We start from the raw sequence: 16,030 nt of genomic DNA on the forward strand, positions 1-16,030 counted from the left end.
GGCTTGGTTATGTCCTTCATTTATGGTCCTTGTAATAGTAAAAATGCTTTGGCCCTTGTGGCGGTGCAAGGGGCTGCAGTCACTCTGACCTGTGAGGACCCCACCGACACCAATGTGTGGTGGTCAGCCAAGGTTTAACAACTCACCGGTAGTTAGGGTGAGAACCCCTAATCCCCCAGTTTAGTGGTTTGCATACTTTTGTATGATTGGTTAATGTTTTCCCCTCCCTATTTTATGTATAGTGCTGTTAATGTTCATTTTCCTTCATTGACTATGTATGAGTTCTAGAAAGTTCTGTAATCCTCGACACCCCCATTGGTTCCTTCTCTAAGTCCCTCCTTTGTGTTAATCCCATTGGCTCCCTCACTGTCAACCCTGACTGTTTTACCCCATCCTATTGGCTGTGTCCCTTATCCCTGCCTTTCCTACCCCCCCTATAAAAATCTCTGGACACCCTCAGGTTTTTGGCTCCTTGTTGCTGGTACCTTCACAGTGAACCTTCTGGATGGAATCCATACGAGGAGTCCCATCCCTTGTTCTTTACCTCTGCCCATGTGCCCTTTCATCCAGCTCAGATACAGCTCCCTCGGGTGAGGAGCTCACCCCCTCTGTGTATATTTTTGTGAGTGAGCCGCCTTGAACCAGAGGGGTGCAGCTAGACCTCCGGGCTCTCCTTCGGCTAGCGCGCAAGCCCTCAGACCCCACAGAAAGAGCCTCTACTGGAATCAGAATTGATACAGATTTCTTTATCAGTTGACAGGAACTAAAAGGAGGCGGAAGGAATCTAATGACTTCAAAAAACTTTTAAATGTATTTTGGATCTCTAAGGCTAGTACCCTGAAATTGTAAGGTTTCAGCCACTGTGAGGCATCATCAGAGATCAAAAGCAAAGTCTTTGGAGTGGTTAGTACTCTAATACTTTTGGAATTCTCTTGAATGCAACATAGGCCTGAATTTGATTTAAGGATAGCTATGTTGTCACTATAGTGTTTTATTACCATTAAATGGCACATCCACTTTCAGTTGTAATTGAAGTTCTTGTGTGGTAATACAGGGTCTGGTTATAGGACTTCAGCTAAGAGCCACTGTTTATAATTCATAGAGCACTTTGAGATTTGCAAATAGAGTCTCATAATTCAGTTTAAAGAATAATAATGGAAGGCAATGGAATTAAATTATTAACATTCTATATACACTCAATTTAATTTCAACTGACTTTTCATCATGAGGACTTTTCTTGACATATAAATATGAAGCTCTACAAAAGAGGGGGCTTTCTTTGGTTGTTGTGAGAGAATGAGAGTATTAAAAGGAAATTAGTCACCTGGATAAACAGCTTCAGCCAGTAACTGAGTGGTACTACAGGCAAAAGCAGATAGTTCTGACAAGGACTGTGCAAAATAGACAACTCTAATCATCTGCATCTTGTTGCATTTAGGCATAATCAACTGAAAAGGGGAAGTAAGGCATATTTTGTAGGGGTTATACAAACCACACTATTTTGTGAAGATCACATTTCAGAGCTGAACACAATGGCCACTGGAGCTTTTTATGTATGCCCAGTTTTGGTATGGTCTCCACAAATCCTCACCACAAATCATGACTCACAAAATCATCACACAGAAAAAGACCTGTGTCCCAGAGATATTGCCACCTCATGGCCAGATCCAAAGAGAACTAGAGCTGACAAAGTGGAATATAGGTAAATTTAGTAGCCTATGTCCAAAACTGCAATCCTGAAACATGTGACTATTCAGGAACATCTTCTTCACAGAAGAGAAAAATTTCCTGTTTATTACTCTGTTAGCTCTGTTCTTCTCTATAAGTGAAAACAGTACTATGCTTTGGTATTCAGAAGAACAAAGTGCTATACACAAAATATACAATTTGAAATGTTTTGTTCAGAAATAACTCTGAAATGTGTTAAGGTAAAATAGTTCTGTTAAATTAATATATTTTAGATGTCAGATACAGTGTGTGAATTCTTTACAAGCCGAAATGGGGAAAAATGATAACAGTTATTATTCGTTGTGAATAATTAAACTGTTCCAACAACCAATATTAGGCTATAATAGTTTAGGATAAGGTGTTGCCCTATTGATAATAAATTTCTACTGATTACATATTCTATCTTATTAATTAAAATCTCTGGCGTTCACTGCATTGAGACTGACTTTCCCTAAATCCACAAAAATATGGGCTATTCTGTTGCTGTACAACTTGTAGCTATATACCTGCCTGAGTTTATTCCTAACTTTAGCAAATGTTTTATTATGCACTTCTGTGCATGACTCATTAATTATATATTCATTTTATTCTAATCAGCACATTTACCTTATTTCAGTGTTTCTATATTTCAGTTTCTTTTCATCATATATTGGACTTGAAAAAACACTGGGTTTTTTATTCTTTGCCTTAAATAGTTTCACAGAAATGACACAAATTGACCAAAATAATTTCTCCATTACATCTAGGTAATGGGTTGCAGAGTCTTTCTACAGTCTCCCAAAGGAGAGTCGCCATTCCAGAAGACCAGGTATGCTGGAGATGACATTCAGTAGTCTCTTAGGAGACAGTTACCAGGTACCAGTCTCTATATTCAGAATCACTGATCATATTCTCCAGCTGTCTGCTTACTTGTTTTCAGATTAACTCACTTAGAAGTCTTTCTCTTTTCCCAAACAAATTATTCTCCCAAGACATTCAGGGTACCAGAAATGCCAAGACATTTATGCAAATGTGGATAGTGTGAAGTATCACCTAATTCAGTAAAACAGAGCACAAAGGAGAGGCCAGCAATATTTCTCGTTGCACACACATCCTTGGTTGTTGCGGTGATGTGACACAGAGCATGTGGCACAATGGAGGAGCCAGTGTTCCCCTCAGTCCTGCCAGTGGTGGAGAAGGACCTGAGGACTTTATCAACTCTGTGGGTCAACAGCTGGTCCTATGAGTCAGCCATGGGTCCATGGTTGTAGAAGAGAAGAAGTTATGGGGGAGAACTCATCAAATTGTGCAAATGCCTGAGGGAAGGATGCAAGTAAGACAGAGCCAGGCTCTTTTCCATGGTGCCTAGTACGAGACCAGAAGCAATGGACTCACACCAGAAAATAGGAAGTGCCATCTGATAATGAGGAAGAACTTTTTTACTGTGAGGTTAACCAAGCACTGACACTGTATTTTGTCATTACATTTTCTGATATGAGTGCTTTGTAATTTGAGGGCATGGATGTATTTACAAAACACCTTTTGGATAAAAGATACTTTCCTTTGGGTTTTCTTCACAGTAGTGAAGTACTGGTTAAGAATGCTCAGAAGAGTTCATTGAGAACTCTTAGAACTCTCACCCACTTGTAGAAACGTTTCTAGGACATTATCTAAAAATGGGGCCAGCACAATAAGCTTCCCAAAGCTGTTTTTCAGTTCTACTAGGAAGATGAAAAAGCTGCTGTCAAGCTCCATTTTATTTGATGTAGGATCTCAGTTTCAAGAAATATGCTGATTTTTACAACTAAATTAGATTACAACCATATTTAATGAAAAAAACAGGTCTCTACTGATGTTCCTAAAGCTTTTCTATTGCATAAAGAATAAGCAGAGCCCCACACTGTTATGTGTAACAGAGTTTATGAACTGTAAGACACAAATAAGTTAATCATATCTCTGTTGCCTCAATAATATGAATTAATCAGGTGTTGAATGGATTGTGGAAATGAATTTATTCTACTGAAATCACATTATACGTTTGTATGGAAAAGGGTGAAAATCTACTTTTGAAGCCAAAAAGAAACTGAAATTTTAATAAAGCTTGCACTGTGGCTTCATAGAGTTGTTGGGGTTGGAAGGGACTTAAAGACCATCTGATTCTGATCCTCCTGCCATGGACAGGTACACCTTCCACTACAGCAGGTTGCTAAAAGCACCATCCAACCTGGCCTTGAATGCTTCGGGGGATGAGGCATCCACAACTTCTCTGGGCAACCTGTTCCTGTGCCTCTTTACCATCTGAATAAAGAATTTCTTCCTAATATCTAATCTAAACCTGCCATTACCCCTTGTCCTATCACTCCATGCCCTTATAAAAAGTCCCTCTCTATCTTTCTTGTAGGCCCCCTTTAGGTACTGCAAGGCTTTTGTAAGGTCTCTCCAGAGCCTGCTCTTTTCCAGGCTGAACAGCCCCAACTCTCTCAGCCTGTCTTCATAGGAGAGGTGCTCCAGCTCTGATGATCTTCCTGGCCCCTCTCTGGTCTTCCTCCAACAGGTTTGGGTCCTGGGGCACCAGAACTTCATGGAGTGCTCCAGGTGGGGTCTCATGAGAGCAGAGCAGAGGCGGAGAATTGCCTCCCTCGCCCTGCTGGCCATGCTGTTTTTAGTGCAGCTCAGGTTAAGGTTGGCTTTCTGGGCTACAAGCACACACTGCCAAGTCATGTTGAGCACCAACACCCCCAAGTCCTTCTCGCCAGGGCTGTTCTCAATCCATTCTCTACCCAGCCTTTATCTGTGTTTGGGATTGCTCCAGCCCAGGCACAGGACTTTGCACTTGGCCTTCTTGAACTTCATGAGGTTTGGACCCACCTTTCAAGCCTGTCAAGACCCCTCTGGGTGGCATCCCTTCCCTCCAGTGTGTCAACTGTGCCACACAGACTGGTGACATTGACAAAATTGCTGAGGGTGCCCTCAAGACCACTGTCAACGTCACTGACAGAGATGTTAAACCATGCTGCTCCCAATACTGACCCCTAAGGAAAGCTGCTTGTCACTGGTCTTCACTCGGACATCAAGCCTTTGCCTGGCAAAACTGCGAGTGTGACCACGCAACCAATTCTTTATTCTCCAAGTGGTTCATCCATCAAATCCACATCTCTAGTTTAGATACAATGTTGTGTGGGACACTGTCAAATGCTTTGCTCGAGTCCAGGTAGATATCAGCCAGTCTTCCCTTAACCACCAACATCATAAGCACATCATAGAAGGCCACCAGATTTGCCTGAGGCAAACACCTCTGTGGTTCCCTGTGTAACTCTGCCATGATTCTCCTTTGGAAAGAAGACACAGAGATGTCAATGAGAAAAGACCCCTCCAATAATGTCTCCAGCCTGGTCAGTCCAAAGGTCACAAGGTATGCAGTTCATGGAGTGGTTATCAGCCTCCCAGTACCAAAGGAGGCACAAGAGACACAACCTTTAACAACTAAAGTTGGTGACAAACAGGAAAAAAGGGAGAATTCCTCTACAAAAGCAATAACCATCCCACACTGCACACCTTATGTGGTGGTTTGACACAAACTGAAACACCCAGGATGCATCACTGTATCTTTGTGCCTAGGGCTGTGCTTTCAGCAGGCTGTCTTTGCGCAGAAATGGTGTTGTGGGAACACAGGAGATCGAATCCGGATGGTGTTAATTAGTATTACTTTTTATATACTTGTTTTATTTGTGTCAGACACTGTGGTATTTACACTACAGTTTAGCTCAAGACTACTTCGAAAATATTTACTTTCTCTAAACAGGAAAGTCTCACATATGAACAAGCAAGTTGATATGAGATGTACAGCTTTAAACCAGCTGAGAATCTGGCCCAGAAAGAGTGTCCAAAACGAAAAGTGCCTCTTCTGATGCACCATTTTCCACAGCTGTCCATAATACTTTATTTTCTACATGGTTTTGTCATTATATATAGGCACAGGCACAGATGCACACAAACAACTGTGTGGATGAATTTCTGGTGTGATATCACATGCCTTTATCTTTGGTCCAAAGCTCTGCTAGACCCAGTTGATTCTGAAATAAGTGCTTTCAGGAAGCGTATTGGAATAACTTGAAGAACATTTCTTCTGTTTCTACTAATAAAGGAAAGGATTCAAGCCACATCTGTAATGTTGAATTTTGGGACAAGGTGTGCTTGTTCTACCAAGGATATGCCAATAATTCAGGCAATCAACAGGGTACATTACAGTGGAAAGTCTGAACCAACAAGCTGTACAAACAAAATAACAATCAGAAGATTTAATGCATTTCTGATGTACATTTAAGGCATTGACACTGGGCCACAGATGTACATGTGTTGTGTTTTATCTTGTTGAGATATGGCTTGTGAGAACCTATTATAGCACATCATCACACACAAGTACTGAGCACAGCAAAGGAAAAATTCCATCACACATTACTCCTGCAGGTATATTAGAGAAACAAATTGTACTTGGAATTGAAAAGTCACAGGCTTATTCTGTCTTAATAAATTCCTGCCAAAAGGCTAAGTGTAAAACTAGAAATACTTCCCAAATGTTGTTACTGTATTATCATCTCTGTCATCTCAAGGGCTGCTCGGGGATCATCTAGATATCATTTCAGAGTTCCCACAATAAATCTGATTTTTTTAACCTTTTTTTAAATCTGCTTGGTTTTATGTAGCCATTTTGAGTTTGCTGTACTTGAAATTTAGCATCTCCTTTACCAAAAGGCAAAGGCTGTTTTATAACACAAGCTCTGACACACTGGTGATGTGATGATACCATGCACTTTTCAAAATCATAGATACACCTTCAAATCTTACTTTAACTTTGCCAAAGACATAGCCCGAAATTCTGTGATGCATCTAAAGCATTTTAATAGATCTCATTCTGTTCCTGTACTGCCATCTTTATTCTAGATTGTACATTATATTTTGAACATTCTTTATTCTGTTCTCAATACTTGTAGACTCTTGATTGTTTTCAGTCATCTAAATGTCACTGTAGTATATAACAATATTGTAAAGTTCTCCATTACATTTCTGTTTTCTTTTCTTATGTTTTCAATTTTTTACCTCTCTTACTAAATACATGAGGAGTTTATAATATACTGGTATGAGGAGGACAACATGCACTAGGAAAAAATGCACTAGGAAAGAGCACTTTTTAAAAAATTATTCCAAAAAAAGCAGTCTATCATGCCAGCCAGGAAAAACATTTTGTCACATTTTATTTCTGCTACAACAAAACATAAAAAGAATCAAACTAAACCCAAACAAACCAAAAACAAACCAACCAAAAAAAGCCCAGAAAAATGCACAAAGTGTGCCTATGCCATCGATTTAATGACTTGCACTCTTGAGTTCCTGCTTCTTTGACAGGCAACACTTCAGGAGTGCTGATATTTCCTGGGATTGAGCCATATGGTCCTTACCTAGTCAGCACCCAGGCCTGGTTGAAAACTTAGGTAGGCAGGTACAGGGACGAGACATCTTGCTCTGTTGTCTGTCCCAGTCTTCCAACAACTTACATTCAAAACCACATTCATCCCACCCTCTTCTGCACATGGTGCACACTCTCAGCATCACTTACTGAACAGAAATGGGGAGTGATGGAAAGCAGGCATGTAGCTATCTCTGTTCCAATATGAAGTTACATGAGTTCAGAAAGAAATTTAAGATTTTGTAACTGAGTCCCAACAAGAAAAAAGCCCTCCAGATCAAGAAGAACCAACCTTGACAGGTGCTTCTGTCTACCCCATGCAAGGCACAGGGTGGCCTTCAAGTGAGAAGACTGGGACATGCTGTCTATGCTTGTCTAGAGGAACCCACCAGGGCATTCCACGAACAGGGTTATGAACAGCAACTGGCCAGAACTGGGCCTTGGTGTCTTCAATCTATAAACCTAAGCCAAGTCATTCCAGGTCAGGTCAATATCATATTGAGTCATGAATCCCAGCAATCAACAGTACAGCATGGTGTGATGGAAAAATAAACTGAAATTGTAAAAAAAAGCATTATAAATTTAATGCTTAATATGAAACAGGAAATTATGTATCCCTTGTAAGTAAAGTTTTCCCTTATGAAGCATAGTTGTGAACTCTATCAGTGTGCTTACTTTGTATGTTTAATACTTTTTTGCTCAAATAATTCATGGTTCTCAGTGTTAAAATAATAAATCATTTGTGGAAAAAAAAATTGCTGCCAAGAAATCCTACCATGTTTTTCGTACAGCAGGAGAAAAATGTAAATAGCAATGGTCACCTTGCATTTCCTCAACCATGTATCTTTTATGATTCCATGCTTCCTTCCTAAAATGTTCCAGCACTTTTTTATACAAAAACGTGGACAGCTCTAGATTTGTAATGTCATTCCTTCACAAGTGAGGCTTCATGACATAACTTTCCCACCAGTTCTTCACCTTCATCCTTGTCCCTGTCCCCATGCGTTCTTTGGAGGTAAGGAATTAGCAGGCCTCTGTGAGTACTTTGGGTAACGAGGATGCTTTATCAAGTATCTTGCTTTTTGGGAGGGTATCTTTCTTTTCTTTCCCGTAAGTGTAATTCTTCTTACAGTTAAAGCTGATATGGCTACTGCTGAGCTTTATGTGAGTCCACATTTAGTGTTTCAAGAGAACTCCAAACCTCCTCCAGCACATGTGCCTAGCATGTCAGTATGTAGTGACCAGGCATTTCTGTCTCAGCATTTTGCAAACCCAGAACAGCAGTTTGCCATTGTCTGTGTTCGGGCTCCTCCACATGGCACCTTTACATCAGCAATCAGCAGGTAGGCCAGCAAAGCACAGGTCTTGAAATAATGAAGCAGCAACTTGTCATTTCAGCTGTGATGGAAGTCAACAACTGTGGGGTGAGATATGAAAATGTGCAGCAAAGAGTGGTGATCTTGTTTCTCTGGCATCTGAATAAGACAAAGAAGACAACTGGGTTTCACAGTTGCACATCAGTGCCTCGTAGTTTAAAACTCGTTAATGTTAACAGGCCCTGGTAAATGAATGAAAAGAAAATTGATCATTAAATGGTGCGATTAAATGTATGAACAAGACATCCAGATACCAGGAGCTTTCTATGTACTGAATGTAGCAGCCTTATAGGCAACAACCTTACGATGTACACCTGCAGATCTCACTAAATTGTTTAGATTGCACACTTTACTGTAGGTCAGGGCTGTTAATCACCAGAACGCCCCAGGGCAGCCACATACAGCCTTATTTATGGGCAAATCAAGAAACTGAAATACTGAACCGTGCCTGATTAGCTGCACTAATATGCTACTTGTGGCTAATTTCTGAGCTGCTTAATTCGCAGGTGTTTGCCCCAGCCAATAAATCATGCTTTCTACCTCCTCTTTGCACTCATGACCTGCCATGCATATGTGGAGCCTGTTTAAGTGACAAGCAGGAAATAATTGATGGTGCATTAAATCACTCTGGTGTTTCGTGAACTGGCTCTCCTTTGAAACAGGCCTTGCTATGTTCCCACTCCCAGGCTCATTTCAGATGTTATTGTAACCCAAGTCTTCTGCGCCACTGCTCCCAACCTTTCAAAGGTACAATGTGTACATTTCCTCATTTTTATTTGTTTTACTTGTAGAGCACACGATTTGCATAAGCTATTGCTATTAAATTTTCCACAACAGTTAATCGGCAATGCGTTGAAACAGAACAAAATTCCCTGGACTGAGAAGTTGGAAGGGAACATACCAGGAGCCTTAGCAGCTCCAGCCCTGCACTGCACAAGAAGCTCTCAGCTATCAGGGGTTCTCAGTCATGTTTTACATCAATCATCACTAAGTTGGTCACTCTGATTTCCTTCCTTCAGATGAGAAAAAGGGATCTGAAAGCTGAACTCACGAAAACAATTAACTCCTACCTCATTCTAAGTCACAATGTAGCAGAGTCATGTTCTTCCATGCATCTTGACACAAAACCACTAAGAAACTGCAAAATTTCCAAGCTTTGATTGAAAATGGTGTTGAGGATATATTGAAAGGGACAAAATAGGAAAGACCGTATATTACCGCAGGCCTGGGCCCTAGGGAATATCACCGTGTCCCGCAGCCGTAGGGAGGAGGAGGAGAGAAGATCCAGCAGGCAGGAATTATGCAGCAAGATTGATTTATTGAATTATTTTACAAACTCTTTTATAGACTTTTTTCTTCGTAGTTTAATTGGACAAAGGATCAGCCACCCCTTGGGGTGATTGGCTAAAATCCTAAAGCATCCATTGTCAGAATATTTTTCTACTGTACCATAAACAAGACTTTTCAAGGTTGCAGGTGGCTTGGTTGTTTACATACTCTGCTACCTCTTCTGTGAGAGAGAAAAGTCTCTCATGGACTTAGAAAATAGCAAAAAAATCCTTGCTAGCAGCATTTTTGTATCTACAACCATGTTTTTTCATCTATATTACGAATCATCCCATATTAACATGGGGTTGAGTGAAACAGTTTTTATTTTGGGGGAATTTCTGGTATTCAGATTGCATTGTAGCTGAGGTCATAGTTCCTCAGGGAATTCTGGACAAATCACAAAAATCTTTTCTGTAGGGCTTATGGAGAATGTCCTTTGGAGCAAAGGATAAGAGGCAAGGCCTAACCACTTCTTTCTGCTTTAAGCAGTAACTTTTACCATTGTCCATGATAAAGTTCCTTAGCCTTTATTCTGACATCTAAATAGAATAATCTCGAAGTAAAGGATTTCAGCAAATAGGTAAAGATTCTAGGGTTTGAACATTTTTGCTGGCTGTTTATGACTTATGCTGAGTCCAAACAAGAATCAAAGCTATTGGGTAATGAGGTTTGCTTATTAATGTATCACACAAAGTTTAGTGGTAACCTGCAAACCACAATGCTGCTAGAACCTTTGTGGTGATAGCTAAATCAGGGATTTATTGAGCTGTGTTTTCTAGGGGTACTTAAAAATGACAATATTAGCTTAGCAGAGTGTTACATTCTTTGGTGTACATTTACCTGGGAGGACTTCTGCTGTAGCAACAACCAGCAGAAAAAAATTCCCCCTTCCATAACAAAGGCAGCTAATTAAAAATAAATTAAAAGAAACAGGAAAAAAAATTACAAAATGCCTACAGATGATAGAAAAATTTTTAAAGAGCATGTATAAGCCATTCAAATTAACAGTGAATCACTCCTACCACCAAAAAATATTTCTCACATGCTTCTGTAGGAAACTGTACAGCTGAACAGAAAAGGTAAAAGAAAGCAATAGTAATTCTAAAAAAGGGGAATTATCCTCCTTGTTCATAGCCAAATGAAAAAGTTTTTAGAAAGCAAAAATTGAGACAAATTACAGAAAAAAACCCCACACATTAAGGCACATAAAAAATGGAAATAACTTTTTAAAAGCATGGGAAATAAAGAAGAAAAAATTTAATAACAAAACAAGAAACTGTTTGTTTGGGGGTTTTTCCAGGCTTGATATGTAATCTATGAAGAGAACAGAAGGTCAAAGTTTATAAAGAGAACTTAAATGCCCTATAGTAGCCACCCATGAAGTTGCAATCCTGAGTTACATGAGCATTTAGCCTGACCTAGTATGGTAATTTCATGTTTTTATCTTCTGAGATTATAAAACTAAAGTCAGGGTGTACTTTCCTGCTCTTATACACTTTCCTTGAATGCCAAGAGAGTATTTGTTAACTTCTGGGGAGGCTGTAAAGCCATGTTTTGCTACAGACTTGCAAAAGAGTTGGGTTATGATTGGGATTAGGAGCAGTTTTTAATAGATTTTTAAACTTCAGGGCCAGAAAGAGCCATTACATTTGCCTAAAGTAATTTCCTTTGCTATCCAGTTATAGCATTTTTTCCTGAGTAATTTCTGAATTGGAAGGAATTACTCTTTTCTATTAAAAAGGAGTTTGTTTAGATTTAGAGACTAGTAACTTAACCTGGATTATATTTTTATAATTTGGCATAGTTTTTGCAATTTTTAATGGTAATTAGATTATAAAAATAAAAACTATATTTGAGATATTTATCTCAAGCACCTTGATTTAAAGGAGGTTATTAATACAAATATTTAAATTATCATAAACCACCTAATCAACCCCATTATGAAGAAACATACATTACATACATCTCAGTATAAGGAGATGACATTTTTACACTATTTATTACTGAAAATTTTTGTTTGTTTTGATGTCTAGCTTGCTAAGAATCCTAGTAGAGAAAAAACATAGAGCATGCAATTAATATCATTTCAGTATAAGAGACTGCAGTGTTTTGACTAAAAATATGCTTTTTCCTTTAAAATGTCCTTTCGTGGAAGTGAATGCTTCGGGTCAGAGTTTTTGTTTTGGGGTTTTTTTTTTAGTTAAAATAGACTTTTCATTTTTTTTCTCCATTACCTAAAAATTTCATAAACTTCTTATTAAATATTTTTATGTGTTTTCTCAGGGATTAGAAAACTGTTATTGAAACTAATTATTAAATTAATTCAATTCAATCATGGATTTATTTTAAAAAGATAACTCTTTCTATGACAAGTTCAGTAGATAATTCAGGTAAATAACACTTGAGTAAATAAGTGCTATAAATTTAAGCTTGATGATAGGTCACAAATAAATAATAATGTGATTGAAATGGGGAGTCAGGGAGTGAACAAATTTGTAGAGAGCTTCAGTTCCTCCTTTATAACCTGTTGGAAGTGTATCCAGGAATAAATTACTTTGTGGTCAGCTGATGTCCATGGGAAAACACCAGCTGAATTTGATGTGGACAGGGATAGAAGATACACACACACACACACACACGCATTATCAGTATTTCTATTCTGACTTGATATTCTGGGTATTTTAGGATTTTTCATGCCAACCTAGAGAAATTATCAAGATGCTTAATGCTCATTGGCTCAGTTCTGTGTCCTTTTATAAGTCCAGGACATTGCAAACATGATGCATTGGACACAAAAACTGTTTTCTGAAAACTAATCTTAACATTATTTTGTTGTCATTCTTGTAATTTTTGTGGTGGTTCAAAGAAAACTACGGAAATGTTCATTAGGATTTACACAAGGCTCTGACCAGGATAATGAAATAATATTAGTTATTTTTGTTTTCATTTTCCTTTTCTTTCCCCATTCACTTTTTTTTTATAATATAGATAAACCTGTGCCTCAGTCATGCTCACTTCCTGTTTAGCAGACACACAACAAACTCTGATGCAAGGATCATAATTGTGTATTTTCAGACCAATTTTTCACACCTCTGAAATAGTCTGAAAAACCAATCTGAAGGTTCTACTCTTTAAAAAAAAAATCATTAAATAAAGTGAAAAGTACTTAGAAGTTTCTTTAAACTGTCTTGATTTTTATGTGGGTTTCCTTTTACCAACATATTTTTCCTAGTTTGAAATTCAGTGACTTCAATAAAGAGACCTCCCTGAACTTTCAAGGCTGCAAAACGGTCACAGGGTGTTATAATAAATCCTACAAGTATGAGCTGAAAATAAAACAAGCTCCTAAGTCCTGGAGGGGTGTATTAAGACAAAGACTAACTCTAGGCTGTGATCACTATTTGGGTGTACACTAGTACTGCATTCTGATAGAGTTTGCTGAAGTTTCTCTACTTTTCTCAAAGTGATGAGGTAAGCAGACAGTTAAGATATTTTGGGTTACTTTAATTGCTCCTCTCCATATTCATGATTTTTTTAGAAATTGAAACTACCCCATATCATTTTTGTGCTTTAAATTATTTCTGATTTTTGTGACTAACCCTGATAATACACTCTAAAGACTTCTGTGCTAGAAATAACCAAAAGATATTTGCAGTTTAACCCCATATTAACAAAGATACTTATTATTATTATTGAATTTGGGTTTTGTTTGCTTCATTGTTCTTGAATTACTTTCTCAGTTGAAAACTCACTGTCTATTTCTTCACATTCTGGATCAACACCAAAGAAATAATGTATGACAATTCATAAAAGGAAAATGGAAAAGTAAAGTGCAACTTAGTAACCCAATCCAATTGTCATATTGCTGAAATGTAAGCGTGGGAGGGGGATATGGGAATGTCAAGAAGTGTGGATTCTGTATTTAAGAATTAAAGGTGTGCCAGACTTTACTGTCAGAATACACTTTCAGGAGGCAGCAATGAAAGTTTATATTACAAAGGTCACTCAGAGAAGAAGAATATCACAAAGTTAAGTACATCCAGGGAAGATCAGATAATAAGGAATATCTTTTTCAACACTAAAACAGATTGCAAGAATGACAAAATAGAACACATGACAGATAGAAAGGGAAAGAGAGACAAGAAAAAATAAAATAGAAGGGTAATACAAGTGAAGCTGTAGAAATCATAAAAGAAACACTTGGAAACAAGAGTAAAACTTATTGAATAAACTAAAATTTATTCAGAACATTGAGATGGCAAGATTCCGAAAAATAACTGGCAGAGTGGCATCTCAGCTGATTGAAAGATGCTTGACGAATACATTTTAAAAAAATTGTCATGTGTTTTCATATAGTACCATATGAATAATTTAACAGCAATGCCAAGATTTATGGAAAGAGTATTATCAGTGAAAATTTAATGCCTGAGACAGAAATTGTGGGGGTTTAGGGTGACTGTACAGCTCTAATTTATAAAAACTTACAGCATTTAACATGGACTTGAAAAGCTGGGACAAGATCTTTTAGGATTTCTATCATGTTAAGAAAGATGAAAGCTTGATGAAGTTTGGAAATTCTGTGCTAGTTATCATTTAATACAATCTTTGGCAAACAGAATATATATAATGCTGTCAATGCCATATTTACACAGAATAGCAGTCATAATTATTAGCAGTCATTTAATATTTTTGCCTCCTTTGCTAAGCTCATCATAAAGTTACCCTTTATACTGAAAAAGAAATTCTGTGATGTCATTAAAATGTTACCAATACAATTATTATGTAATGTTCATAATTTTGGCCTTGGAAAACCTATAAGGAAGAGCATGTGCAGGCAGAATTGTTTTGGTTGCTTGCACGCTTGGTCTCAACATGAGACAGAGTGTTCTGGTTTCCCATGGCATCTGTTGCACCTTGACTGAGAAAGCCCCCCTGTGTTCACCATCTTACGCTTTCATACAGCCCATCAAAAGGTTGTTGAACAAGCACAAAATAGGCAGGATTCCACCACTTCACCTGTGCAGCCCTCAACTGCAGGGTTGCAACCATTCCATGCAGTAGTGGGAAGCTGTTGTGGAAATCTCCTGAGAGGACACAGGTGGGTGGTGTACAAAAATACACAGTGTCTGTTCTAAATTTATGATGTCACAATCATTTTACAACTTCATCTGTCTTAATGTCTCCTGTAGGGAGAAGATAGTGTCTGAATTTCTGTGGTTTCAGTAAGTGTACAGACATGAAAGTCTGATGCTCAGACACTAACCCAGTGATGCTGAAATCACGGATGGTGAGCATAATCATTCTCAAAAAAAATCCACTGTCATAAGGAAGAAAATAATTTTAAGCAAAATTATTTAGAAAATGCAAGTATATATTGTGACCAGAAGAGCACAGATTATGGATTCAACCCTTTAGGGCAGATGAGGCTAAGGGCAACCTTTCTGGTAAAATCTGTTTAGCTATCTGTTCCTTGCAAATATATCAGAAGACAGATAGCATACTACTCTAATAATTTTAGAGTGTTTTCTCCTTATTCTCTACCAATATGAAAAATTTGCTCAAAGCTAAAAAAAAATCCTGCTAAAGTGCAAATAATCTCTGGGTCAACAGTTACTAATAAAAAATCCCTATTTCCTCTTCCTCCACTGGTAAGCTAAAGAAATATTGTCATCCCTACATGTCATTTCCTACCCACAATCATTTCTGAATCTTCCAGTATTTTATTTTAATTATGTGCTACAACATCTTTTACCTTGACTAACAGTCATTTCTTATCTATAGAAAGCATGTATTTGATGAACATGGCCCTCTCTTAGAAAATACTCTAATCACTAAATTTGTGTCAGCAATATAAAATTTACATGTACATTGAGACTGGTTATAAAGTCTAGCCATGTTCTGGACCATGGAATACCTTCAGGTACAGAAATACGAGCCTTGTACTAACCAAAAAAACCCCATCATGCTGTGGACATGTTGACTCCAAAATATTTGAAGATGCTGGGGTCAACTCATTACCCCTTAGAACTATAAGAATTGACAAAAAACCACCCAGAACAGTCTTTTCAGTTGGACCTCTCCTCAGGTCAGATTGACATTAGACCAAGAAAAACTACAGAGAGGAGAAATATCCATGAATCCATGGCATTACCTC

The sequence above is a fragment of the Corvus moneduloides genome, chromosome 1 (assembly GCF_009650955.1).
Source record: "Corvus moneduloides isolate bCorMon1 chromosome 1, bCorMon1.pri, whole genome shotgun sequence".
Lineage (NCBI taxonomy): Eukaryota > Metazoa > Chordata > Aves > Passeriformes > Corvidae > Corvus > Corvus moneduloides.